The sequence below is a fragment of the Aythya ferina genome, assembly GCF_964211825.1.
Source record: "Aythya ferina genome assembly, chromosome: 5".
Lineage (NCBI taxonomy): Eukaryota > Metazoa > Chordata > Aves > Anseriformes > Anatidae > Aythya > Aythya ferina.
Window position 1 is genome coordinate 16,360,088 of NC_140301.1, and position 25,639 is coordinate 16,385,726.

Sequence of the window (25,639 nt, forward strand, 5' to 3'; positions counted from 1 at the left end):
ACTTCAGAAAACCATCCTTTCTGAACCAAGCACTTTAGCAACAGGAGTATGTACCACCTGCTGTCCTGAGGAGAGACAAGACCTTACACTCTTATAGCTGAGGGCATCAGACTTGCATATGACTGGATCATGGAGTTAATTGTGGAATCATTAATGTTTGAAAAGACCTCTGAGGTCATCTGGTGCAACCATTCCCCTACCACCAGTACCAACCACTAAACCTTGTCCCTAAAAGCGGGCCAAATGCTTTTAGTACTGCATTTAGATAGCACAATATATGATCGCAGCAGTTTACAAAGAATTTAAATACATGTACACCCTCTTCAAGCCCTGTTTTCTTCCCTTTTACAGCAGTCGAGAACTGGGAGCGATATAATCCACTCCCAGCAGCACCACGGTACCACCTGCTACAGAAAAGAGCTGATCAGCTATCCATTGTGTACCGAAGCAGATGGTGTGTAAATACACAAGAGCCTAACGATACCCAGCATTTCAGAGATCCCATTTCTTTCTCATAGCAGAGTTTAAATATTGCAAAACACAAGGACAGATTCTTTCCTCTTGCAGAACGCTGTAATAAGAACGAACTCCAATCAAGTCAACAAAAATACAGAGGTGTCAAACGAGTATCAGAAGACAATTGTCATTCTTAAAAGTCATACGTGTTACAGAAGACATCAAGATTACTTACACAGGGTGTTTATACAGTAGAGGACATCATAACTGCATGAATTACATGACCTTGCATGATCTGTGCAAACAATTTTTTTTTTGCAATAGGCACACACTAAAAACAACCTTTCCTCAGCTCCCCACTCCTTTCACCCAGAGAAAAGCAGAGCAACAGAACTGCACTAGGCAAGCTTTGACTTATAATTGCTTAAACAATCTGGAAGGGAATTATATTATATAAACCAAAGCCATCATGCAATTTAACCTCTTTCACAAAAGTAACCAACTAAACACACACAGCATGCCTCAGATCACTTCAAGCATTTACCTTGTAGGTTAACTGAAGCCTTGTGGACAGCAGTTTGAAAGCCATTAAGACACCTTTGCTTAGAGATAATTTTCTTCTTATTATTATTTTTACATTTACATGAACTAGGATAAGGTAGATTGCTCTCTCTTCTCACTGCTAGCTTTTCGTCCTCCATCAGGGCCAGGACAGAAATCTGGCTGGGTATGTTCACACATCCCACAACTTTTTTACCTTTGTCTACGTGATGTCAGCAACCAGTGGTAGGCTGGCATTGCAAAGGACCTGAGATACAGAGCAAAGCACAAAGGCTGTGGTCAAGCTAAGAACTAGCTAGGCCCTTAAAAAGCAAATCCCTTCTCTGAGACTATTCACCAGACTGCTGGCTATAAGAAAGAGAATTGTAAAATCTGGTTTTCTTTTCATTATTATGCAGTCTCTTACTTAATTTCCTTTCTCCAAGGAGAAATGGGTAAGGGAAACACTGTAACTTTTGTTTACAATTCATTCTAATTCTGACCTCAGAGGGGTGCACAAGCGAGATCTAGGCATGCAATCCATTTCTTTGTCTTGCCTGTGCTAACACAAAGACTCTCAAGTCTGGGTTGCAGGCATCATTGCAAGAGTCACACACAGAGACTTATTTGAATGAAGAGAAGAAAATTCAAGAGATTTTCTGCTTCCACCCCCACCCTCGCAAATTCTTTTTTTTTTTTTTTCTTTCCTCTAAAACAATAAATAATAATAAAAACCCTCTGCATCCTCAATTGCACAGTCAGGAAAGGAGACCCCAGACACAAATATATTTAGTACCTTACCAAAGGCTATATGTAGCCTAAGAAAATCTGTACATCAATTGCTAACACATCAGGGGGCAGTGAGTGAGACACTGGTATAGCTATTCCGAGGTGCCGAGGCATGTAATGATTTCCTCCTTTGGTTTTGGAAAGAGCAGGCAGGCTCCTGCATAAGCCTACCAGTTAGCTTTGTCAGAAAGCTGCACTAGGTCCACCTGACGATGCAAGATGCTTTAAACTCTTACAGCTGCACAAACTGATTATGAAATGCGACGATGAAATACACTAATTATCAAACTCCTAGATCAGAATGGTGGCTTCATTATCCACTTTTACACAAGTGACCAGCAACAAATTGCTTAAACTGTCTTTGGAACTTACTGTATAACACAGCTGTTACGGTTCTCTGTAGCCACGAGGGTAATTGGGAGACCTTGTGTAGCGCGCAGTTGCTCTAATTTGCTCCTCTCTTTATAGCCACTGGAAAGAAGAGCAGAAAGAAGGATCAGCTTTTCTTTATTGTTTCAGACAGACAGAAAACTCCCCTCTGAATGTTCTTTTAGTTGTTTCTTTGTGGCATAGAAAATTATAAGGGCGTTAGTGCACCGTACCTGCTAACACAGGCCCATGCCTACATACTGGAGAGCTTGCAGCCTGCATGGTAAAACCATTCCTGACCCAAACACCTTTACGGTTCCTAGCCAGATGTAGTAAGGTAAAGGTAGCAAAGTACCAGTTCTGTTTCCCCTCGGCACGCTGGGCTGTGTACCACTCTGGAGCGCAGAAGGCACTGCAGGATGTGTGAAGTCTTCTTCAGCACAACCTCTGAGAAACGAGCAGGACAAGGCAGCTTCGTTTGCGGTGCTGCTCACAAACCACAGCCTGCACATAAGAGACAATAATCTAGATCAGTTCACATGGCCAAAACGTGGAGATAAACCCACCCACTTACTAAGTTATTAGTTACTTATATTATGGAGGTACCTAAGGTCTCAAGCTCCAGATGCAGCACATTCCGTGCAAGTCCTCTACAGGCCAATTGAAAAGTATCCAGAGCTTCATACACAAAACCAGGATACCTTGCTTACCACTTGGAGACAGTCACTCGCTGCTGCAGATTCTACCGTACAACCTTCTCTTTAAATGCAAAGCCCCCTGGTGCTAGCCGTAATGATTTGGATTAGCACTGTGATTCTCCTACTGCCAGGGAAATAAAAATCTCATAGTACCACTATCAGAGATTTCTGTGCAACTCAGTGAATAACAGTAAAAGCAGCTGCAAAATAGCAAGTGAACAAAGACTACAGAGATATAATGGTGACTCAACAGTCTTTCAATTCAGCTATTAAAGTGTCTGCAATTCCCTTTATGTTTCAGGTGAATCAAAAGTGATTGAGCAGAATTAATTTCTCCCTAGAGCATTAAAAAATGTTTCAGTCAGACTTGGCTGGGCTCTTTCAAATCTGAGTTTCTGAGTTCATCCCTGCTGTAACACCAATGAACTGAATGTCCAATGAACTCAATTTCAGCAGAGCTGAGTTTTGGAGGATGGAGTTAAAAGAATTATGTGAATTAACAGTGTGTATATTGAGATGATAGTTGAAAAATATAAACCTTCAGGAAATACCAGTCCCAAAGAGTAAATTCTCTTGGATTCTTACCAAGCATTTGTGCAATGCCAAGCACATGAGGTACTCATTTGGGTTATGGAGCTCTGACTGACTGCATGAAAAAAAATTAAAATTCCATACTGAGACCACAGATATTCATGCATGCGAACAGGCACTTTATGGGTTTAGCACTAATTTAAACATCTATTTAGGAGCCCCATGTGAAGAACAGACTTCAAAGCTCTGGCGTGGAACGCCGAAGCCCTGCCTGATATGTGCATATCCAGCAACTGTATTGTTTTATGATCTAAGTAGGGCAATTTTCCTCACCTTTTGACAAATACTGAAACTAAAAACAGCAAGGGTTTCATGAAGCTTTCACTGAGTGAAGGAAAAGGGAAAACAAAATGAGGAGTAAAATGATTAACGTGGAAAAGTCAAAACTGTCAGGGAAAAAACAGAAACTTCTAAAAACAGGGTTTTTAGAAATTAATGAGAAAAATACAATCTGTACATTTTCCAAAAGTTTGGATAAGTTTCTCTTCTCCTTGTCACAATCATAGTTTCTCCTAAACATCTTTGTGTTTTGGATTCAGCCCAGGACTATAGAACCAGAGGTGTCATATGAGACTTACTCCAGGGGCCTGAAGTCTAGCAGTAAGTGAATTTTGGATGGCAGTTTATCTGACCCAAACCTTGGATACCCAATGGTTAGCACTGAAATGGGCAGGCACTAAAAAGGACAATAAAAGCATAACATTTCCCTTTTGGGAAACATTTAAAAAAAAAAGAAAAAAAAAACACAAAACACAAAGACACATACATTCTAGTATACAAGTGCAAACCTTAACATAACTAAGGATAACGTTGGGACATGAAAGGTTTCTGTTTATATAGAGTGCTAGCTCTAAGGGCAAATTTATTAATGGAAGCTGATTAATAGATAGGCCTATTTGCAGAATAACAAGAAAACCAGTTGGTTCAGCTCCCTGAAAAATTATTTTGAGTGAAGATTTAATACATCTCTGCCATCCCTCCTGTGTGGAACAGATTTGAAGAGAAAATTCAACTATTCCTCACCCACCACTCTCTAGCACATCCCAGCATCATTTACTGCAGCGAGACCAAAAAGGTAATACTTTAAAATACAGCCTCAGAGCTCTCAAAAATCAGGAGCAGCTCCTATCTCCATACAATCAGGATGATCAGCCTTACTATCTCCCTCTCGTTTGTTTAGCTCTGTTTTCTAAAGGTCTCATTTTCTTTTTGTTAGGGTTTTTTGGAATTTCTCCATATGTGTATCTGTGCCAGAAATCGAGTTTCTAGACATGCAATTACTCAAAATGACTTATAGCCTCCATGTGAAGAGCTGTAATATTAAGGGAATTAAATATCAAGGCTGCCTTGTGCAAATAAGAGTACAGACTGCTCAGACCTATACTTTATTGTTCTTATCTGCAATGGGCCTAAGCAGAATTCTGCATATGAAGTCTTCAAACTGTAATTGATCAAATCTATATGCAAATTCTGGATTGTAGTAGGATACTCTATCAGGCAAGAAGGAAAATCCCTCACTGATCTACCTACCAACTATCCAGGATCCAGGCGATGAGGAGAAAGCTTACAGATACGCAGGCCTTGGGGGATCTAGATGATTTAAGAATGGTGGCTGTAATAATAACAACTAGATTGTTTCTTTTTCAAGGGACACACATGCAATACTGCATCTACAATAGCTCTTGCTTTCAGAAAGCGTTATTACACAGAAGTGATTGGACTATCGGGAGAACTCTGAGTAGCTGGGAGTCCCTATTTGTCAACTGAGTTATAAAAAATGATAAAGCACTCTTTCAGTTTTTATGAAGCAACAGCATCCCTCAAGAATTTTATGTATGATACACCAGAAATCCTGTATTAAGTGTCTGAAGACATTTGGCTTTTTGCCCCTCATAACCACTAGAAATATGTGGCCATCTAAAGATAACCACATAACTTATCCTGCCTTATTACTCACGTCATGGCTTATCACCCTGGATACTTAGTGGTGTTTATGAACATATTCAATGATACAAGCAATAGAAGACTCCACATCTTTGACATCCAAATAAATGCTTTGCTGACTCCTGCTGTAATCCACTTTGTTTTTTTTACCTCAGGTTTGAGCAGAGCAGATCATTGAACGTGGGCGTTTGATTGCCTTTAGATGTCTGTCATCGCAGTGATCAAAGTTGCCAGGTGGACACTGAGGACTTGCAGGAAGCAGTGGCTGCTGCTTGTATCACTGAAGTGTTAGCTGAAATCGAAGTGGAGAACTCTGTTCCTCCTAACAGACCAGCTGCCATGCTCTATCTAATTTCTGCAGAATGCATATCCTTGCCTCTCAATCGAATTTATTTTATTATTTTTTTTAATGAAGTCTACACTACACTGTTCCCTTCAAAGGACAGCTGGGATGCAGACAAAGCACACCTGAAACTGATAACTGATCTTCTGCTATACTCCTGGACATAGCCTCTAAGCAGAGTGCATACCAGACTGTGTCTTGAAGGAGTCTGTTTCACCCTGAAACTCGTTCTCCCCTTTCCTTGAGTGAATCCTGATTATCCTCTAGAAACACAGCCTACATAGCTCATGGGATACAGTGCGGATTTGCTACCAGACCCAGAGGAACACCAACACGTGTTATCTGGACAGAACCTGTAAAAATTTTAAACTCTATTTTACTTCTGATTCTCTGTTCCCTGTCAAACACCATCACAAATGGAGTTGGATGAACGCTGTATCAGTGAAGAAGAGATTCCAGAAAACAAAATCCTCTCTAAGAATTAATGTACTACTTGATAGTGGAGTTGGGATAAGCCAAACCTACCCAGGCTTAACAAAAGTGACAAGTTCAATTACCAGGTAGCGTCCACTTCCAAATTTACCTCAATTGCAAACAACGAGGCTAAAAGCAGTAAAAAATAAATTTCATTAATGTAATTTGATTTTAACCAGGAAGGTTTCAAACAGTAATATAAAAGTTAGATTCTTAGTAAAAAGAAGTTATGAGCAGCTACAGTAACTGTACTTTCCCAAAACTGTATCCTTCTTTCATGGGTTCAAGGCTTCCTACCTTGCCTATGAAAAAATTATTTGGTAAAAAATCCACTTTATTCATCTTGTCCTAGAAGAAATCATGCAAGCGAGCAGAGGCAGGTTGTGCATCCTAACCAGCAAACCCCAGCAAAGTGCCTATGGTCTGTAGGCACGAGATGCTCACCAGCACAAGGTTTGTGGTCAGAGCATCCCAGACTAGCCAAGCAGTAGAGCTGGGAGATGCAGAGGCTCTCAGGCACACAAACCCAAATCAGGCGATGCTTATGTGTTTGAAAGCATCTCTAATTGTTCCAGCTCTGTTTACTCAAAGGACATCTCTTCTGCCATGGACTGACAGAGGGATGTGGCCCTGGCAGTCACACACGAGGCCTACCGCAGCCCCGTCCATCTTGTTGGCCCCAGGCTGCCCGTATAGGCCACAGCGGGTATTAAGGGGCTTCACGTCAATAAACCAACGCTTCTTAAGAAGCAAGTGGAGATGGAAGAACGAGCCTCAGCACCAGGAACAACACAACACGTTCATTATGCTGACAGCCCACTTCAACACCTCATACAGAAGGATCTGCTAATCCTGATGAATATTCACTTTCTGAGCAGGAGCCTGAAATGCAGTGCATAAATTCACACCTCCCAAATAGGACATCTCTCAGGATCCATCAAAATACAACAGTCTCTAACTGCTTTTCCACTTTGGCACGTCCTTTGTGTTCCGATTAATTAAAAGTTACCTGTATGTAATGATAGGTACATAACAAAGAAATCCGCACTGTTCTCAATTTGAGGTCTCAGTACTACGGCCATATACATATCACTGGCACATCAATAAAAGGTATTTTGCATTCTCACCTTAACATACATTATTTATGCAACAAAACACTTCCTTGAGATAACAGAACTAACAGCATTGGATAGCAAAACACATGTTCAAGGGGAGATAAATACAAATAACTACCAGTTGGTAATGGGCAGCCAGAACCAGCCCCTAAAGGTCAGTGGCAACTGAGGCCCCAGCCTGAGCCCCAGAAATAGAGAAATTCTGTGGGCCTTCACTGTTACCACCTGGGCCAAGGGAAGTCAGAAAGGAGACATCCTCATGATCCAGAATATCTTCCTGTTAACAAGTTACACGTGTCTTAAGAGAGCCAAAGCAAGCATTTTTGTTTTGTCCATGGCTGAGGTTTTGATGTAAATCACTTGCCTTGCAAAACCCCCAGGATGGCTTTGAATAAGTCCCTTATCTGAAAAACTGTTTCTAACCAAGAATTTCATGTAATGACTCCTACAAACAGATTCTCCAATTGCTCAACACAAAACATGAAGAGCACTCTGAAACCTTTTTTTCATTTAACACGTTGCCTGAAGAGAAGTTTCTGTCCAGAGCCCATATACCATGACCACTTTTCCTCCCACAGGCATTGCAACATGTCCTAGAAACGAGCAGCCTCAGATGCTGCTTTGTGAGAAAAGCAACAGCTTCCAGAGACACCACAACTTACCCTGAACTGAACACAGACTTCTCTATCAAAAGATCAGATGTCACATCAGATGTCCTTTACAAGGTAAACCTCAGAGATGCTGTATCCAGATGTAAGTGGTGGGACTAGGTTTGCCAGTACCAATTCTTTTTCACTGGTCAAAAGTAAGCAATTTTCAGGGAAAAATAGCATGATCACTCTAATTCTACATGCATGCAGGAGTACTAAAACAGATGCGTTTTTCTTAGAAGTCATCTCAGAACCTAAGAATCCAGTCCCAGAAGGCTTATTTGTAAAACCAACACCAGCTTCTTATCCAAAACCACTCAGCTGTCTCCACCAGGCATGACAGTGTATTCCACACAAAAACACCAGTAGGAAAGCACACACCACCGTTCTCTCTGGATGGAGTTTGAGTTATCTTCATGGGTCACCCCACAAAAAGCACAGTGTAGCAATCTTATAGTGCTACGTGCATTTTGCAAACTTACCTAAACTCAGGAAAGAAATCACAAACGAAAGGAGTGTGACCTTGCATCAGAGGGGTCTTCAGTACTCAGGGCAGAGACCATCTTATTTGTCTTGTACATACAAAGAACAGAATCAGACTTGGCAAAATAGAACTTTTTATCTAATTTCCTCCTTTACCTACATGTACTTGAGCCAAGCAGGATATAAGGTAAAATCTCTTCTGTTCAGGGTCTTCTTAGAAGGACAATGGAGTAATAATATCAGGACTTAGTGTTCTGGACAAAAGGACATCACCTCCCAGCGGGGTCCCCTTCTTACTTAAAGAACTGAGGCACACATAAAAGGAGAGTCTTTGTGTGAGCTTCTGTGAAACTACCAAAGCTGAACAGTTTGAAAATGTATAAAGAAGACTATGATGTTTAAATAATAGAATTGCTTCAATTAAGACTAATCAGAAGGAGACATCCAGTAGATTTGGGGGAAGGGGAAATCACTGACTGTAATGATCAACATAACTGCTCTAGCCATACCTTTAGACTTTTCTTTTCCCTGCACCCTCTACTCACTCTTTATGGAAAAGCCTCTGCAACAAACAAGGAAGGACACAGCAACTCTCATCCCTCCATAACCCCTTTCATCTTCAGAGCAAGTCCATTATGGTCAAAACTATTTTTCTTTCAAGTGTTTGAGCATGAAGCCTCAATACCGATCTTTTTAATACATGTTTCATATGTAAGTTCAAATCAAAATGAACTACAAAAGGAACTAGGGGGAAAAAAAAAGTACCATAATGTGACCTCACATTGCTATCCTCGTTGGCTGTCAGCAATGCTTAGCCTACCAACCTGCTCTTAGACCTCCTTTCTTGGGCAAATATAAAGACTTGCACAAGCAACAGCTGGCGTGTGTGTTGACCAACTGGAGAAAAATCGAGGCAGCCTGTTAGACATACTCGCTGGCAACAGGTTCTGCAGGACATCTGCTTGTGGGGAAGTGCTGCCCTGTTCCCCCACTTCTCCTGAATCCTTCGAAACGCCATGAATACTTGTCACCTCATGGGGAGCCAGGACAGGGAGCTGATCCAGTAGAAAACCTGGGTTATTTTCCTGGACTTAGTTAGGAATATGCCACAGGAGCAAGGGAGAGTCAGGCTGCCACCTCTGGGAGCGGAGTGTGATCCTGGCTGATAGCAATGACGGGCTCTTCTCCAGAGGGAAGGATAGAGCACGATTTCTTGAACACAGGCCCTCTATCCTCTTAAGTGCTTGAATCCTCCTAACCTGCCTCTTTCTCCTGTCTCTAAATAGTGCATGCAGTACATTTGCAGCTGCTTGCTCTGCTCCCCAGCAGGCTGGTCAGGACTAAGTGAAAGCACAGGTTTAGCCTTTCAGCAAACAGGCGGCCTTGGAGTTCAGCAACAAAACTTTCAAATCGCTTCTGCATACACACGATATGGCAAATACAAATAACACTTGGTAACTTCTTACAGCTGGGGCAATGCTTACACATGAGCCCAAGGGCCGCCCCACCAACAAATCCCCAAAACATATTCCAAGCAGCTGGGGCATGGCAGCTTGCAGAGAAGGAGGCTGCCAGGTCACACTCGCTTGTTTGTTTTAATGTAAATGTAAACCTAAAATAATATCATGGTGAGAGAGATATCCCAGGCAGAAAATTCCAGCCAAAATATTTACAATTTGGTAACACTATCATCAGTTGAGAACTGCTTAGGAGAGAGAGCTGAGGTGGTCTGAACAGATGTACTACCAAAATGTCTTACTGCAATTAGACCAGAGAGAGGAAAAATACACCCTTTACAGCTTGTGCTAGATGCCATCCGCAGGCAGCAGTCTTTGAACCAGCGCAGGTTAACCCCGATTGACGTGCAAGGCTGGTACCAGCAGGTAGCTTTCTACGCTATAGTTTTCCTTTTAATTAACAGGGTTAGATACCAGTGAGAGCCTGCAGGGAAAGTTCCCTTGAAAACTGCTCACAGGGCGTTCTCCAGCAAAAACTTGCGAGAGTCAAGGGCAGGAAGCAGCGCACGCAGACAGCCGAACTGGCACATTGGCCACAGAAGCGCTCATCCTATTAACCAGCCTTCCTGCCGGGTACAAAGGCAGCCACTCAGCACCTCATCTTACGGAGTAAGGATTGAAGTGAAGGTGCAACTGGAGGCAGAGATCTAATAATAAGAATCAAGTCGGGAGCATCATCTCGGATGCTCATCTGAGCAGTCACTGTTTTGAAAAAGAAGGGGGATGGCGGTAAGCAAAAGAGAAGAGCAAGAGATCGTCCTCTTCCAGCCAGGGCCTGCCCTGTCCCAGCCCACGCAGCAGCGGCAGTCACTGGAGCATTAGTCCAGCCAGGTTTTGAAGCCTGCAAGCCTGGAACAGGAATTTTTGCATTTGCTCTCAGTAGATTTATCCGGCTGCTTTCCAAAGCTGTGGCGATGCATTTTTGTTGTTGTTGTTCTGAGAAGTTTAATTAGGTGACTTGAACCCAATGCCAAAAATACCCTTCCCAAAATAAAACCTGATTACTGTAAGGGCCGTGCCTTGAGACAATTTGTAACCCTCACGCTATTTTCAGCCTAGCTTCTCTCTTCATTCATTTAGAAGGGGTGATAAAAATGTGAAGACCAGTCAGCTGGTGGTATTTCTCAGTAATACTTACTGCTGTCTGCTCATCAGCTAATTGTTTTTGAAGCTTCAGATGCTCACACAGCACATACCTAGAAATTTGCTTCACACAGGGAGGTTGGCAGAATAACTATGCATTTCTGATCTGGGCTTTAATATGATTTCTGTTTTGCAGGAAGCTCTGTAAGCAGTAAGGCTGCTGTAAAGCAGTTTCCTGAGAAGTCAGGAAAACGGCAGCAAGATGCCAGCACCGTGCCTTACACGTTAGAGCTACCTACATCCAGTGCTACAGCTGGGCTGCTGCAACTTTCAACAGCTTTGGCTGCCACATTACTCGCCAACTGTTGCATAGTTAAATTCAGCAGTGTTTGGGGAAACTAGAGGATACTCATACCTATAACATTCACGGAGAGGAAGCAGGCAGTCTTCCCCATTATGCTGGCTACCTGGGACTTTCCAGACTGAGAGATTAACCCATTCTTTGTTAGAAAAAGCCTGGCACCGATACCTCCCTGGAAAGGATCCATCTTTGCAATGTCATGGAGAAAAGCCTTCAAGCTAGTGAAGCACCTTTTCCCTACTCACTGAAGCTCCATCCAAGCTTTATTGCTTTGTAAACAGTGGAAAAATAATGCAGCTTCCTTTCCTTGTTTGTGTTCCTCAGAAAACAATGGCAGCCTGTCAAGTACTAACTGTAAAAAAATAAAATAAAAATGGAAAGAGCCAGATCTGTGCTGCCAGCACTCTGCTGAGCTCTCTGCTCCACCACTGGGAAGGCAGAGAGATGCCAGCAGCAGGTGAGGAAATGCTGCTGGGCCCCACTCACCGAGGGAATCCCCAGCCAGGAAAGTGAGAAATCCCCAGCAATACGCTGCTCAGTGCCACACAGCCCCACTGGCTTTCTGGCTCCTTGCACAGTTTCTCCTCTCCAGCAAAGAGAGGCAAGAGGCCGTGCTTTCCCTGCCTCTCGTCACCTAGAGGTACTTCTTCCTTTCCCCACCAAACGGCATGGCCACCTTGAGCTACCACCTCCACGTACATGGTCAAATTCTCCCAAAGGTCTTATCCCCTGAGTCAATGAGGGAATTAACGCAGGGACAGGGGTCTTGGCCCTGCTGAAAACACGCCAACAAGCGATCATGACACCAAATTCTGTTTTGCTCTCAAATTGTCCCTGTCTCTTTTGCAGTACAACTTGTTGGCTGCTCAAAAGGGAATGGAGAGGGATACCTGACTTAGCAATCAAGCTTTTTTTTTTTTTTTTTTTTTTCCCAGTTTTGCCTTTTCTAAATGGTGCTTTAACAGATTTTTATTGGATTCTAAAAATATACTAAAGTCTGGCTGTGCAAAGGAAGGCTTATACCCAACCTGAAGCTGCATCCCCACAAGACTGCAATCACTCCACTTCCTAGAAAGGAAAGCTCTCCCTTAAAAGCAGCAGATCATGTAATACAGGCAGAGAGGCACACAGCAGCTGTGTAAGCAACTGCAAGGCTGGAGAGGACAAACACAGAGGCCTTTGCCCCAACTGTGGTGCTGTAAAATGACAAACGCTGAGCAGCCTAGGGGAACGGAGGCACAGTCTGAGTGACTTCCCCAGGTCAGATCAAGTTTGCGGATGACAAGACGCTGAGTTCAGATCTCCAGGCTCGAGTACTTTGTTCTGTTGCTTTGCACCTCGTGCAGTCATTGACAGAGGGCAGGATAACCCCCTGAGCTCTTTTAGGTGCTGACACTGTAGGACAAACAAACTTCTCAGCTGCTGTTCCAGGCACTCATGAGAGTAAAAAGCAGCCAAAGAAAAACACATTCTCCACTCTCAGCAATTTCAGGAACGGTCCTTCACAAATATCAAGGACCATCAGTTTAAAATGCAGTTTAGTACCCTCAGAAACAAGGCTTCTAACACCAGCGTAGCATCTCGTTAGCACAATGTGTACTTTACCTTTTGATGGCCACTTGCTTGGAGTACCGGGTAGATTGGTGCTATAAATGAGGGTTAATGTATCACGGTCCTTTCTCAACACAGCTAAAGAATACTTCATTTTCTGTAGATGCTCAGCCAACATTTTGCATCTTGCTAGAGCATATCCATTTATTTAATATGCTGGAGCTGGTCCTGGTTTCTGTTCTGTGAAGTAATAAACCCCTGTAAGGAAATGCTACAGAAACGCATGCTCTAAGAGCATCTCTGCACAGCGGGCTTGCAGTGTGATGCTGCCCAGTCACCTTACAATTAACACCTGAAACATTTAAATGCACACATCAGACCCGTGCAGTTTAACAGTGTGGATGGAGGTCTGTGTGGGATTAGCCACTCCTTCTTGCTCTGCTCCACAGATGCCACCAAAGCACAGGTCTCTGGGCCAGCAGTGGGAAACCCTCCAGCATCGTTCCCACAGCCCCTGTTACACTTGTGTGCTCTTGTCCCTTCCCCACAAGCACCTCCTCATCCCCTGCTCACTGGGACCTGCTCTCAGTGCATACATCCTCCTGTGGCACTTAACCTTTGTTCCCCAAATTCCCGTGCGGTCCATCCTAACTCCTGCTGAAAAGCAAGTTGCTCCCTGCCAGCCTGCTCCCTGAGAGCTACAACCCCACACAAATTTCTTACTTATCTTTAGGGCTAACAGAAAAGATTGGGTGGAAAAACAAAACAACCCATCCCCACCTCACAGCTCTCAAAGAGGCAGTGCTCTGGTGACTTCCCTTTCCTTTGATGATTGCGATAAGGTACTTTTACAAGCATGAGAAGGGATTTATTTTCTGAATGAGCAGATTATGAGCACAGACAGTGACCGTTTCAGATTAGAGAAAGGGTGAAAAGTCTAGAGACAGTAGCAGATGAGATTAAAGCATAACAAGGCAGAGTCAGAGTTCACAAAGCTGAAAACTCAGCTTCTACCAGTGCAGGAGAGCAGGCTAGTGAGTGTTTTGGGTATCATATTGACCATCCTACCTGGGAACAGGCCCAGAATACTGGGTCTTCCATCATTCTGCGTGCTAGTGCAGGCAAACAATAATGAAGAGAGATTTGTACATTATATCCCGCTAACGAGGTCTAGCTACAAGTGAAGACAAAAACTACACCACATATCCCCATCATTTGTTCACTTCTTGCTTACTCTCCCCACTAAATGGAATTCAAGATAATTCCAGAAGGGAAAATAGAGATAAATAAAATTTAATAACTACATCTCCTATTTCCTCATTGCAAATATTAGTCACTAAAAAGGGAATAGGGTGCTAAATGCATCCCTCTGCAGATGCTGCTGTTAGTACTTCAGTCACACCAGAGCCACAGAGCTCTAAAACAAACGTTGAAGCACTATCTCTGACTGTGTGAGTCATAGCTCCCCATGGCTGTATCAAGTGGTAAAAAAAAAAAAAAAAAAAACCTTCCAGACCTCTTTGCTAGGTCTCTAGTTTCACTCATTTTTTGGACCACTATCCTCTATGGCTCATTCAGGCAGAGAAGAAAATCTTACAGCAGTCTGTGTGATTACACTGAAAACTGGCAAACATCTTCTGTCTGCTTTGCTGTTTCAATGAATTACACTATCGTCCAGTCTTTCTACGACCTAAAATATTTTCTAACTAATGCTGGTATCACAGCTGATTATTCTAGATCACTGTTCCTCCAATCCTTCCCCCATTTCACTTGATTAACCTGACATTCATGTCAGAGCATCTCATATGAAGAGGCTCTGCAGGCGTGGACACTGAGCAAACCACTTGTTAATAAGGAGTAAGTGCTTGCAGTGGTTATTCAATAAAAATGAAGGTTGCAGTGGTAACAGTATTCAAGAGCTAGCAGCAGCAGGTTTAAGTTACAGCCAGGAATATTTAGGACAGACATCAGGAAGAGCTTTCTGCTGCTCAGGATAGCAACGGGCTTGTATGGGCTTCACAAGGACTTTGTGAAATTTCCATCACTGACGGTTTTCTGTAGCAGGTCGGACAAACATCTGCTGGGAATGGCAGATGCAAGTGATCCTGCCCTGAGGGAAAGGCAGACTTTGATGCTCCCTGTATCCATCTGCATTTTTGGTAGGTCTCTGCCTCCTGCTCCAGAAGCAGCCCCAGTTTGGCAGCAACCCCCTTGGAGCCTGCCGAGGAGGCACAGGGGCACGCTGGAGCAGAGGCTGCCGGGGAGCTACACGTACACCCCGAGGCAGCCCCAGCGCTCCCCGAGAGCAACAGCTACCTTCTAACCTCAGATTCCTCATCAGCTGCTAAAAGCCGGAGAGAAACAACTGTACTCCAGACAATTGTGGAGGAAGTGGGTGGCTGGAAGTGACACGAGGAGCTGGGGGCTTTCGTGCAGGCAGGCACTATTTTTAAGCACTGATGTGGAATCTGTTTGTTCTGCTCGGAGGAAATCCATCCCCCCGTGCTGTGCCATGCCCACTCACTTTAAACCGAAAGACTTCAAACATCATCCATATCCTCTTTCTGGCTGCTGCTGTAGGACTGAATTTGTAACTTCTTCATGGGAAGCACGTTAGATCCCAGAGACTGTAAAACATTTTTTCTTCCCTTAAGAATTTCCCTCCCAGTTGCTTTCCACCAGCAGCAGCGCAAGAAGGATCTTCAGTACAGACTCACTGCTAATATTTTAATCACCGCATGAAAAGCACAGCTCACCGTGCCGTTTACTCCCCGCTCAGCTAACACAAGTGACAGAGCACTCGTGTTGATCTCAGTAGCAGGGTTTTTTCAAACAGGGGAAGAAAACAAAAAAGTAGTTCACTGTGGTGCTGTACCTGCTGTTACAGGAACCAGCTCTTCATCTGAGGACAAAACCACCGACCTGCTGCACCAGGCCCATCACCTCTGCTCCTGCCCAGTCAGACAGACACACGGCCGTGTCACCGGTGAGGGAAGGCGCTTTGAAAAGCTGCCACAGTGTCCTGACCTCTCCTCGCAGGAGCCATCCGGCCACAGGCACAGCCAGCCTGACCTACTTCAGCCTGCGCAGCCGCAGCGTGCCCCCGGCATGGAAGTGGACCAGGATGATTTAAAAAAAAAAATAAAATACATTTATATCCAGTTCCCTCTCCTCATCCAAACACAGCCTTGTCGATACTATTAGTGCCATTTTTCCTGTGGGAAATGCATTACTGATCAATAGAGTACGTGCTACTTTGTGAGCAGATGAATAGTTGAATGAATTATGAACAGAAGGTCCTCCTCTTCAGCTGACATTATCCCTAACCCCTTCCTTTCTCTCTGCATAAATTCTGTGTGGCATCTTAGTGGTAAGACAGGGAGAGATCTCAGAGCCAGAGTAAGATTCATGATGAGATCATTATCTGCAAGTCAGGTCTCTGCAATTCATAAAAATTCAGGGTTAAGTCTCCTCTCCTAATTCAAGCCCGATCCTTCAGCCCAAACCAAGCATGGGGATGAACTAGGAGAGCGGAAGAAAAGACTGTCAAATATAACAATATGACACTCAGCTGCTTTATCACTGTTATCACAGTAAACTTTTATATGCAGCCACCGAGGGTCTTAAATTAAATGTCAAATATCATCTGGCACCAGGAGCACGAGGTACAGTCGCCTGCAGGGAAACGGAGCCTGACAGCTTGGCTCTGCTTGTCAAAACAGCATTTGCTTCATTCAGATCTTTGGGCAAATGAATCACCATTTGCCAAACAAATAGTTACTAGAACCTACTTACTAAAGCCTACAAAAAAGAGGTGGTGGTGATGGCAGGGAGTAAAGGCTTTTTTTTTTTTTTAAAAATTCTATTCAGATGTTTGAAGATTGTTTTCTCCACTTGTACACTTGTAACAGAGGCACAGAAGAAGATATGGAGAAGGTCCTTTATTTTATTTTATTTTTTCTTTTTCTCTTTTTTTTTTTTTTCCTTAAATTGAGGTTGATACAAGGTCATTAAGCATTCCCCCCTTTCAACTGGCCTATGTCCTCCTCACCAGTTAAAGAAAAGAAATAACCCAAGCTGATTTCCCTCTCGGGCAAGCCAGGAACTGTTGCTGCCTTTCTGAATCGCCTCCAGAAAGCTTGCCAGCTGAAGTTTATGAAGTCTAGTTAATTGCTGCAGCATATTGATTTCATGTTTGTGTGGGGAAATGTATAGCTACAGACACCCTGGCTGGTTACCCTCCCGGCGGCTGGCACAGCCACCCTGCTCCCTGCTCCTGCGAAGGAAGAGCTGGGATGCTCTCCTGCTGCTACTGCTGCTGTGTCCGGAGCCACAGAACAGCTTCCCAAAGCCTGCAGCTCTGCTGCAAAGGCAGATTGCAAGGAACTGCTGATAATCATGCAGATTTCACAAAACGCACGGAAGAGAGAAATCTAGTTTCCTGAAAAGCAGAATAATTTAGACAGTAACAGGTTTTCTTCAGCACCTGATTTTGTCAGCAGGGAGCTTTCTGTGCCCCCGCAGCCCCAGGGTACAGCCCTCACGGTGTACAGGAAGCAATGCTGCAAGCTTCTTTAGTAGTGGCTGCAAGCAGGAGGAGGACACAAGGTGAAAGCAGCAGGTCCCAGCTGGCATAGCTGGGCACATTTGCACGCCTAAGCACGTGCTGGAAAATATATGGTAATTACAGCTGCCTTTACTGACGCTTTAAGTTCATTTTAAGTGGGGTTTTGGGGTGTAAACTGGAAAGCAGACTTAGGGGCACCAGGAAACAGCTATGGAGTAAGGCACGCCCGACTTGGAAAAATCAGTGGGAAGAACTGCCATGGGCAGTAACTGCCCAGTTGTGCTTTGATGTGCAGAGCCCAGGAAGAGTAGCATGCAAAACGCCAGCAGAGAGAGTCTCTGGAACTGTTGGCAGAAGCAGCAGGCTCCAGAGCAGGCAGCAGACAGCCTCTTCCAGCACAGGTCACCCGCTGCTGCTCGTGCCTTGGTCCATCTGCCAGAGAACTGCACGGGGCATGCAGTGCATCACGTGTGCAGCTACAAGGATTTGGTTCAAATGATCACAGAGCCACCACCACGCCGCAGTTTGCTGTTTCTCTGCCATCAGCACTGAGCCTCTCTCTTTCACTGCACGCCTTCTTCACAGACCGGCGAGGAATATGGTCTGGTCACATTAATTCTTGAAATTTCTTACTGAAAAGCCTTTCCCTGTGCCCTTGAAACAGCAAGCCCAGTACCAGCTAAAGTCAAGCATAAAAAATACTGGCTACAGGAGGAAATGGAAGAGAAGACTGAAAAAATTCTTGTGAAGTAGAAAATAAAGCAAGTTTCCACCAGGAAGGTTCTGTTTAAGCCACCTTTCTTCTCTCTCTGGCCTCCAACCTCCATTCCCTTCTCAAAATGGAAAGCACTCAAAAGGTTCTTTCCAGTATGAAGATTTATAAAGTTTTAGCAGCCAAAAGTGAGAGTGGAAATTCTAAATGTGCACAACTTCAAAATGTGGTACCTGCTCTGACCCACGGTCACCAGGCAGAATTGCTGCCCCGGTAACTTTTTAATTAGAGAAATAAAAGGCAACTTTGGGCACTGGGGGGTGGGAGGGTGGGTGTTTGTTGGAATCCATCCAAGTTTTTAGCAACGAAAGGAAAGGCTGTGAGATTTATATTAGACAAAATCATAAATCTTCATCCACCCTTCGCAGAGTGCGAATGTTAATGCTAAAAATAACTACAGTGCCTGCGGGATTCAGCGTTTGGATTAATCAAGTCTCGTGGAGCTAGAGGGGAAAAAGCACTACAGGAACAAAGCGCTGAAGGATTTCAGGACCCAAGCATACAGGCAAGGACGCCGCATCCCAAGAACAAGCTGCCATTTGTTTCTGGCTCAGGCAGATGTTCCATAAGGATTACAGCAGGGGAAGGAAGAAAAAAAAAAGCAGGCAGGCACAAAAGCACATTGAGACACGGGTCAGGCTAGAGCAGAGCTGTCAGCCTTCCCTACCCACAGCATTAAAGCTTAATTAGCCCAAGATCTTTTATTAAAGTCCACGAAGCAGGACAGCACATCGAGGAGTCACATGTCTCCAGTCACAACTTTCTTCCCCATCCTTTCAGGTGTCTGGCATCAGCTTACCCCTGCTACATGATTTCTACACAGTGCAAATTTTACAAGCACTGAAGTACAACGCTCAACAGCTGAGAAGTGCAGAAACCATCATCATGGTTAATAAACGATCAGGGAAAGATCTATTGGGTTATCTTAGCTGGAAGTTCTGGTCCTGCTATACTATTATTCTATCCTGGTTTTTGCATCAAAATAAGGCGCCTAACTTCTGGCGTCCTCCTGAAATTAAGACAATTACTGACTGATATTTGGGAATTTTATGTAATGTTTGATCCCGTCACCTTTCAATCATGAAAAGCTTCTTGTACAAAACATTGTAATCTCAATTCTATCAATATGCTTCATTTCACAAATCTGCTGTGGAGTACAAGCCACCTTCCTTTATTACAGTTGCTTATAAATAGTAGTAACACTCTATCCCAAGACCTCAGTGGAAGCTCAACAGCCACACCATTTGATATTGCCATTATTGGTTTCTGGTTAACAAATTAGAATTTACTCTAGCTGTAACCATCCGTAGCTTTTGCTCCAATAGCAGAAACAGGATGTGGTACTCTGGATGTTGCACCTTCTCTCCTATTTCCAAAAAGACCTTCCAGGCATCTTTGTCGTATTGACTCCACCTGATCACATTACTCCTCTGAGACATTTCTAAGACAGTTTCTGACATTGCATGAAAAGTTGAAAACAAATTCTTTGACTTCTCTATGTTGTTCCAGTACGACCTTAGCTACAGCCTGGCAAAGTCTGGACCTTCCATGTGATGTTTGTTCAAAACAATTTTATAATTGAAGCTGACCCTTGAGGTAAACACTATGGTAAAAGTTCATTAAGCGCTTGTCTGCTGTTCAGAGAAAAAAAACAAAAACAAACCCACAATTACCAGTAGCATGTTCATAGTCAGAAAATTGAAGGGGAAAATGTGACTTACCACCAGGCATATTAGAAGCCTGCTTTCTCTTTATTTCTGATTGGCAGGCTTAATTAGAGCTTAATGCAATGTTCGAATAGGCATTAACAATATACTACGCTTAGATCAAGGAGAATGAAAGGCAAGAGCAAGCAAGCAAACGTTCAAACAAGCAATCACTTCAGTAACTTACTTCGGGGTCTGTGAACTTGAACTTTGGCCTTTCCACCATCTCCAGTGTGACCAGGCTCAGTGTAACATGCTCTGTTCTGTAGGGAAGGAGAGCAGAGGTCACTAGACAGAACTTATTTCAACTGTACAAAGCACAACAAAGATTCTCCGTAAACAATGGGAGGCAGCAATTTTTCAGCTTATTCTATCAGCCAAGTTGCAGCAAAACTATGAATACATTAGCCTGCCCTTGTGGGACTGCTTTTGTTCAGTCAAAACGACCAAGAAAGAATGAAAAAAGCAAGCAAGCATGAATTAAGAAAGGAAGAAAAGAAGAAAGAAAGGAAAAAAGGAAGAAAGGCTGCCAAGTGAACTGGGAGACCTGCTAGAATGAAAATTAAATGCAACTGCACAAGCAATTCATTTTTCTCAAGGCTTCCTTGCATAATTGTTACTAAAGCAGGGCTCTGAGAGATGCTCACGGACGCTCCACAGACACCACCAAAGTCGGTGGCTCAGAAGCTTGTGGGAGGCACTCGGTCCTTTCATGTACAGATGTTAAATTTGCTCTCTGGAACACAAATTGAGTGCCTGACAAATTAATACTCTGCATTTATATTTTGATTTATTTATAAATGTGAGCAGAGAGAGGTTTAAGAAGTACTAATTAAGGAAGCAATCAAAGATGCATGCTTCAGGAGAGAAAAAGTGAAGTGTGAAGTACTTAAGGAATACCTGAAATATTTGCTTCCTTTGCTTCATCTACTCCCTGGAAAAAAAAAAAAAAAAAAAAGTTACTCTTACTTGAGAGGCAGCAGCTTGCTGACAAATAGAAGAGTTGGGGCAGTCTAAGGGAGGCTTTTTGCAGGAGCATTTTCTGATTTTATCTACAGCGTTTAACAGAAGAGAATCTGAAAAATGTGCTGAGACCTTGCTAGAGGGAAGCTTAAATAACTAACCCCTGATTCAAATGCCTACATCCAAAAAGTAAATCCTAACCCCCCACCTAATCCTAAAGGCATTTAAGCACCTGCCTTCAAGAGAAGTGAGAGCTCCAACTCTTGGTGTGCTGGGCCTCCTGGAGCCTCTCTCCTACTGACGCTCCTCCACTCTGCATAAATAGTTATCAGCCACAACAGGGGAAACCCAGGCCCCTCATCAGAGGTATATTTGGCTTTAGAGTTGTCTGATGGCTCAGAGGCTGGGAGAAGCAATGCATACAGTAGGCAACTTTCTCAAACCTTGCCCCTCACAGACACCCCTTGCAACAACCCCCTTCCTACTCACATACTGAGGTGCAGGAAGAACACAGGAGGTCCTCTCTGCTCATCCCAGCCACCAGCCCACCTCCTAGCGAGATGACTGGGTTTGATCATCAAGCTGTGGTCTTTTTTGCTTTGTTCTGACACCAAAGGCCATGTTTTTTGCTTGTTGGCACGCAAATCTTTTGCTTGATGGCAAGTGAAGGTTAGTCATGGGCCCATGGGGGTGGTCAGGGCTAGTATAGAAGCCTTTCAAAATGAGCATGGGGCAAAGGCCAGGCTACACTTGGTGCCTCACTGGAGACAAGGGGAGGTGGGGAAGGAGATCTCCTTACAAGAGCGCTGAGGGCTTCCAACAACAGCACCAACGTGTGGGTTTTTGGGTGCATCTCAATCAGCCCTAATAGCACATCTTGTGATGCACGGTGAATGCTCCTTCACCATACCACCAAATACTGTGACCTCCAGCCTTTCTCACTTCACAGCACTCATCTCTCTGTGGAACAACCCCGCTAAGCTCTGTTCACCAGCCAGTCTCAAAACAGTGCCAAATCCCATTTCACGTGTTTGGTTTCTGGTTCATGGTCCCAACGTTATCTTTCCTCCTGCCTCAGAGAGCTACCTAAGTACAGAAACACTGGTGAATTTCCTCTGCTTCTTCGCTGCTTTCTCGCTCCAGGTTTGGCGGTGCCTGTGGCGTGCCAGCCCCCAGACCTGCAGGTACTGTACCCTGTGCCCCGGACACCTCTTGCAACCAGCCCGTGACACAACAAGCACAAACCGCAGCAAGAGAGAAAATTTAAAAGCAGCAATGCTTTCACACAGGTGCCCCGAGTCACCAAACGAGGAAACCCTAAACTCCACCATATGGCACGCTGGCAGGATTGTTCCCAAATACATTTTTTTTTTCCTAAGCAGCATCAGCGGCGAGCGCCCTGAGGGACTGCTTATACGCAAGACAGACGGCGGGATGGCTCCGACGAGCCAAGAAGCATCCCAGCGGTCCATTAACACACCCCTGCCGTGACCGATGGAGGCAGAAAACAAGACCATTTCTTCCTGATGGGAGAGACTGAAGGCAAAACCAGAGAGATTTATCCCCGGGCTCTACTCGACTTCGTCCTCAGCCTCTCCCTGGCGGCCCCCGCGGCATGGCCGGGCTGAGGCGGGGCCGGGAGGCTGCTGTGAGGCAGAGCCACGGCACGGCCCCACCTCCGCCGGCAGCCTCACACGGCTTAAAGCGGCGATATCGCGGCCGGGAGGGAAGGAAGGGAGGGTTATGGCTTTCCCACTCGTGATATTTCCCTGTCACGACAGCGGGGGCCGCCCGTGGCTGTGGCACATTGAGCCCCGTGGTGCCCGTGCCTTGGTGGGCACAGCGGCGGTCACTGTGCCACCCGGACACCAGTGCGAGCCCCCAAACCCTTGTGCCCCTGAGGAGTGGGCATCACCCTCCTCTCAGAGGCATAAGGGACCATCGGGACCATCGCGACTCCTCGGCTCCCCCAAATTGAGGCTCGTCACGGAGGAAGCTGAGGGCCCAGGGGAGCCGTCTGATGAAGAGCGAGCGCGTTTTTATGTGCTCCAAGCCCTCCCACCCAATTTTTCCCCTGCCGCCAGGCGGTCCACCCCTTTCAGCACGCATTAGTGAGCATCACAAGCCTATTGGAAAAAGTGCTGGGGATGAAAAATGAAACGCACTCTATTTAGTCTTCAATTAAGGAAAAAGAGTTTACTCCGTCTCTCTAGGGCAGCAAAAACTGGAGCAGAGTGCTAGGTTCATTGAACATTAATGATCTTTCCCTATTATGCTAAATTATTGTTTCCTAAGCCGCTGATCAAATACAATAGCTTTATTAAAGCCCATTCCAGTGAGAAAAAAAAAAGAGAAAAAAGAAGGCGTCTTCCCACTGTGGTGGCTCCCAGGAGTGACAGAGCTCGGAGGGCCCAGAAGAGCGCTGCTGCATGAAGCAGGGGGAGCAGTGGCTGCAGGCACCAGCACGCTGCCAACCTCTAAGGGACATGTGGGGGCCTTGGGTGAGGAGCAGGATGCAGGAGGTCCCCCCAAAAAGAGAAAAACTAACTCAAAAAGGTGTTTAGCTTGTGGTCCGGGCGGGCCTGAAGTTTGTGCTCTGGGCTGCAAGGAGCAAGGGCAGGCCGTAGCCATGCGCTCCTGGGGGAATAGAGAATGTGTAGCAAAAGGAGACGGTTTGGGTGCGAGCTCAGGAAGACAGGGCTGTGCTCTTCAGACAAACTTAAATGAAATGATTTTAGAGCAGGCCAGTGGAGGCCACAGTCCAGGGTAATTACAACGACAAATTGACGCTGTGATACAAGTATGCTGCTGCTGCAAGGAAAGGACATGGAGCCATGCCAAATACATGTGTGGAAAAAATAGGGTCAAAACTAAGTTAGGGGAAGGCTGTAAACCCATCCCCTTCAGCACTCCTCCTCATGTTTAAATACCAGGCTGCATCCCTGGCCCCTGCAGGATGAGGCCCGGGCAGGCTGCAGATTGTGGCAATTGCTTCAGACACCCCATGAGATGCCGAGGAGGGGAGGGAGAGAACCGGGTGCTGCTGAGCACACCCAGCCCAAGCCCTGCAGCACCCAGGGGGCACGAGGCTCGCTTTGTTTCAACAAGAGGCTTTCTCGCTAAGGGAACTTCAGTTTGCAAGTTGTTTCTCCCCACCCCAGCCCATCCATGCTGCGGTGCTGGCTGGCGTTGAACATCCTGGTTGAAATCTACCTGGGTAAGGGGAGGATCGTTCGGCACGCAGCCCCGCATCCATGGCAACACACACTTTACATATCATTTTATCCTGAACAAAGGGAAATTAAATACTCAATGTGAGAAGACTTCAGGTTTCGAGTAAGGAGGGGGAGGCAGGAGCAGGCTTTGCCTCCAGGTGGAAGCCTGCCGTACGGCATCCTTAATGCAGTGCACTTAAGGAAAGTGTTGATAGAGCAAAACTGGAGGCTCTGTGAGGAGCATAGGAATGCCAGGCTTGTTTCAGCTGGCATGATTAGCAGCTTAGTACAAACTAACAGAGCCACCACTGACCCTCAGCAAACAAATATGCAAACAAGCCACTCTCAAAAAGTAATAATAGAAAAAAATCATCCTTCCTCCTCAAAAAAAAAAAAAGTCAAAAGACAAAAAAAAAAAAAAAAAAAAAAAACACTGAGAAAGGTCAAAATTTATGCTTAGCACTAATAGCTTTTGAAACCCAATTTTGATCTGACTTCTACGGGCAGAAATCTTGAAAACCAGTTTTGAAGCTGCAGTGCTTCAAATCAGCAGAAAATCCTTGCTGTGGCCCTGGATACTGGAAGGGTTATTAACACTGGGTGATGTCTGTGACTGCTTTGGGTTTCATATCTGGTGATCTACAGAAGCCTCACCTGCTTCTCAGGTTTATAGTTTGCTACTTTGATGTCTTAATAAAGGTATATTTTTTTTATTTTTATTTTTTCCCAAACCCAATTATTCTGAAGTTGGGTTGAACATTAATTAAATTAGGTAGTTAACAGCATAAAGTGGCCTGATTTTCTTCTGCTGTATCCCATGGGTTTTATCTGCCCAAGCACTGAACAAGTAAAACGCATAAAACCCTACATTTCTTGTCTGGTGTAATTTTACACGAGTGACAAATGACGGCATGTCACAAGAAATGCAGGCTGTCACCGTGCACAGCTCCACTGCACCTGTGGGTACGGCTGAGGCTCGTAGCTGTAACCCTAGGACCGTGAGAGCTTCCCTTCACTCTGATGCCCTCCTGCTGTCCTTGGGGCATGAGGGGAAGTATGGATAGCTCAGGGACAGAGCTGTGCAGCCTGAGAAGGCAGCGGTGAAGACCCTGCTCTGCACACGGAGGAACTGAGCACTGGGGACCACTTGTCTGCTAATTTAGCTTCAGTAGCCCTCCTAACAACATGCAACGCGCCCTTGGCTTCTCCATTCCTGCTTTCCTATCTGTAATACGAGGGCAATATTGATCACACTGAAAGAGTGCCTGACTTGTCCTTGTGATGTGCTCTGAACCCACAGGAGAGGCTCTGCACAAGTGCAGGGCTTTGGCGGCACATCCTCAGCACTACCCCAGCACTGCTTGTGCTGCTCCCTCTAGATGGCACGTGTCGTTGTCATCAAGCATTATTTGTTATCTACCCATGCTATATCTCCAGGTACGGAGACGCTGA

The 25,639-nt window shown here is 44.9% G+C and overlaps 1 long non-coding RNA gene across 1 annotated transcript; it reads right to left on the bottom strand.

The window, feature by feature from the left end:
• Positions 1-629: 629 nt before the first annotated feature.
• LOC311438258 lies at positions 630-21,172 on the bottom strand. The gene is made up of 4 exons (XR_014694033.1): positions 20,910-21,172; positions 20,197-20,272; positions 2,510-2,658; positions 630-2,256 (listed from the first exon to the last, which is right to left on the bottom strand). It is a non-coding gene; the product is annotated as an uncharacterized lncRNA (long non-coding RNA).
• Positions 21,173-25,639: the final 4,467 nt, after the last annotated feature.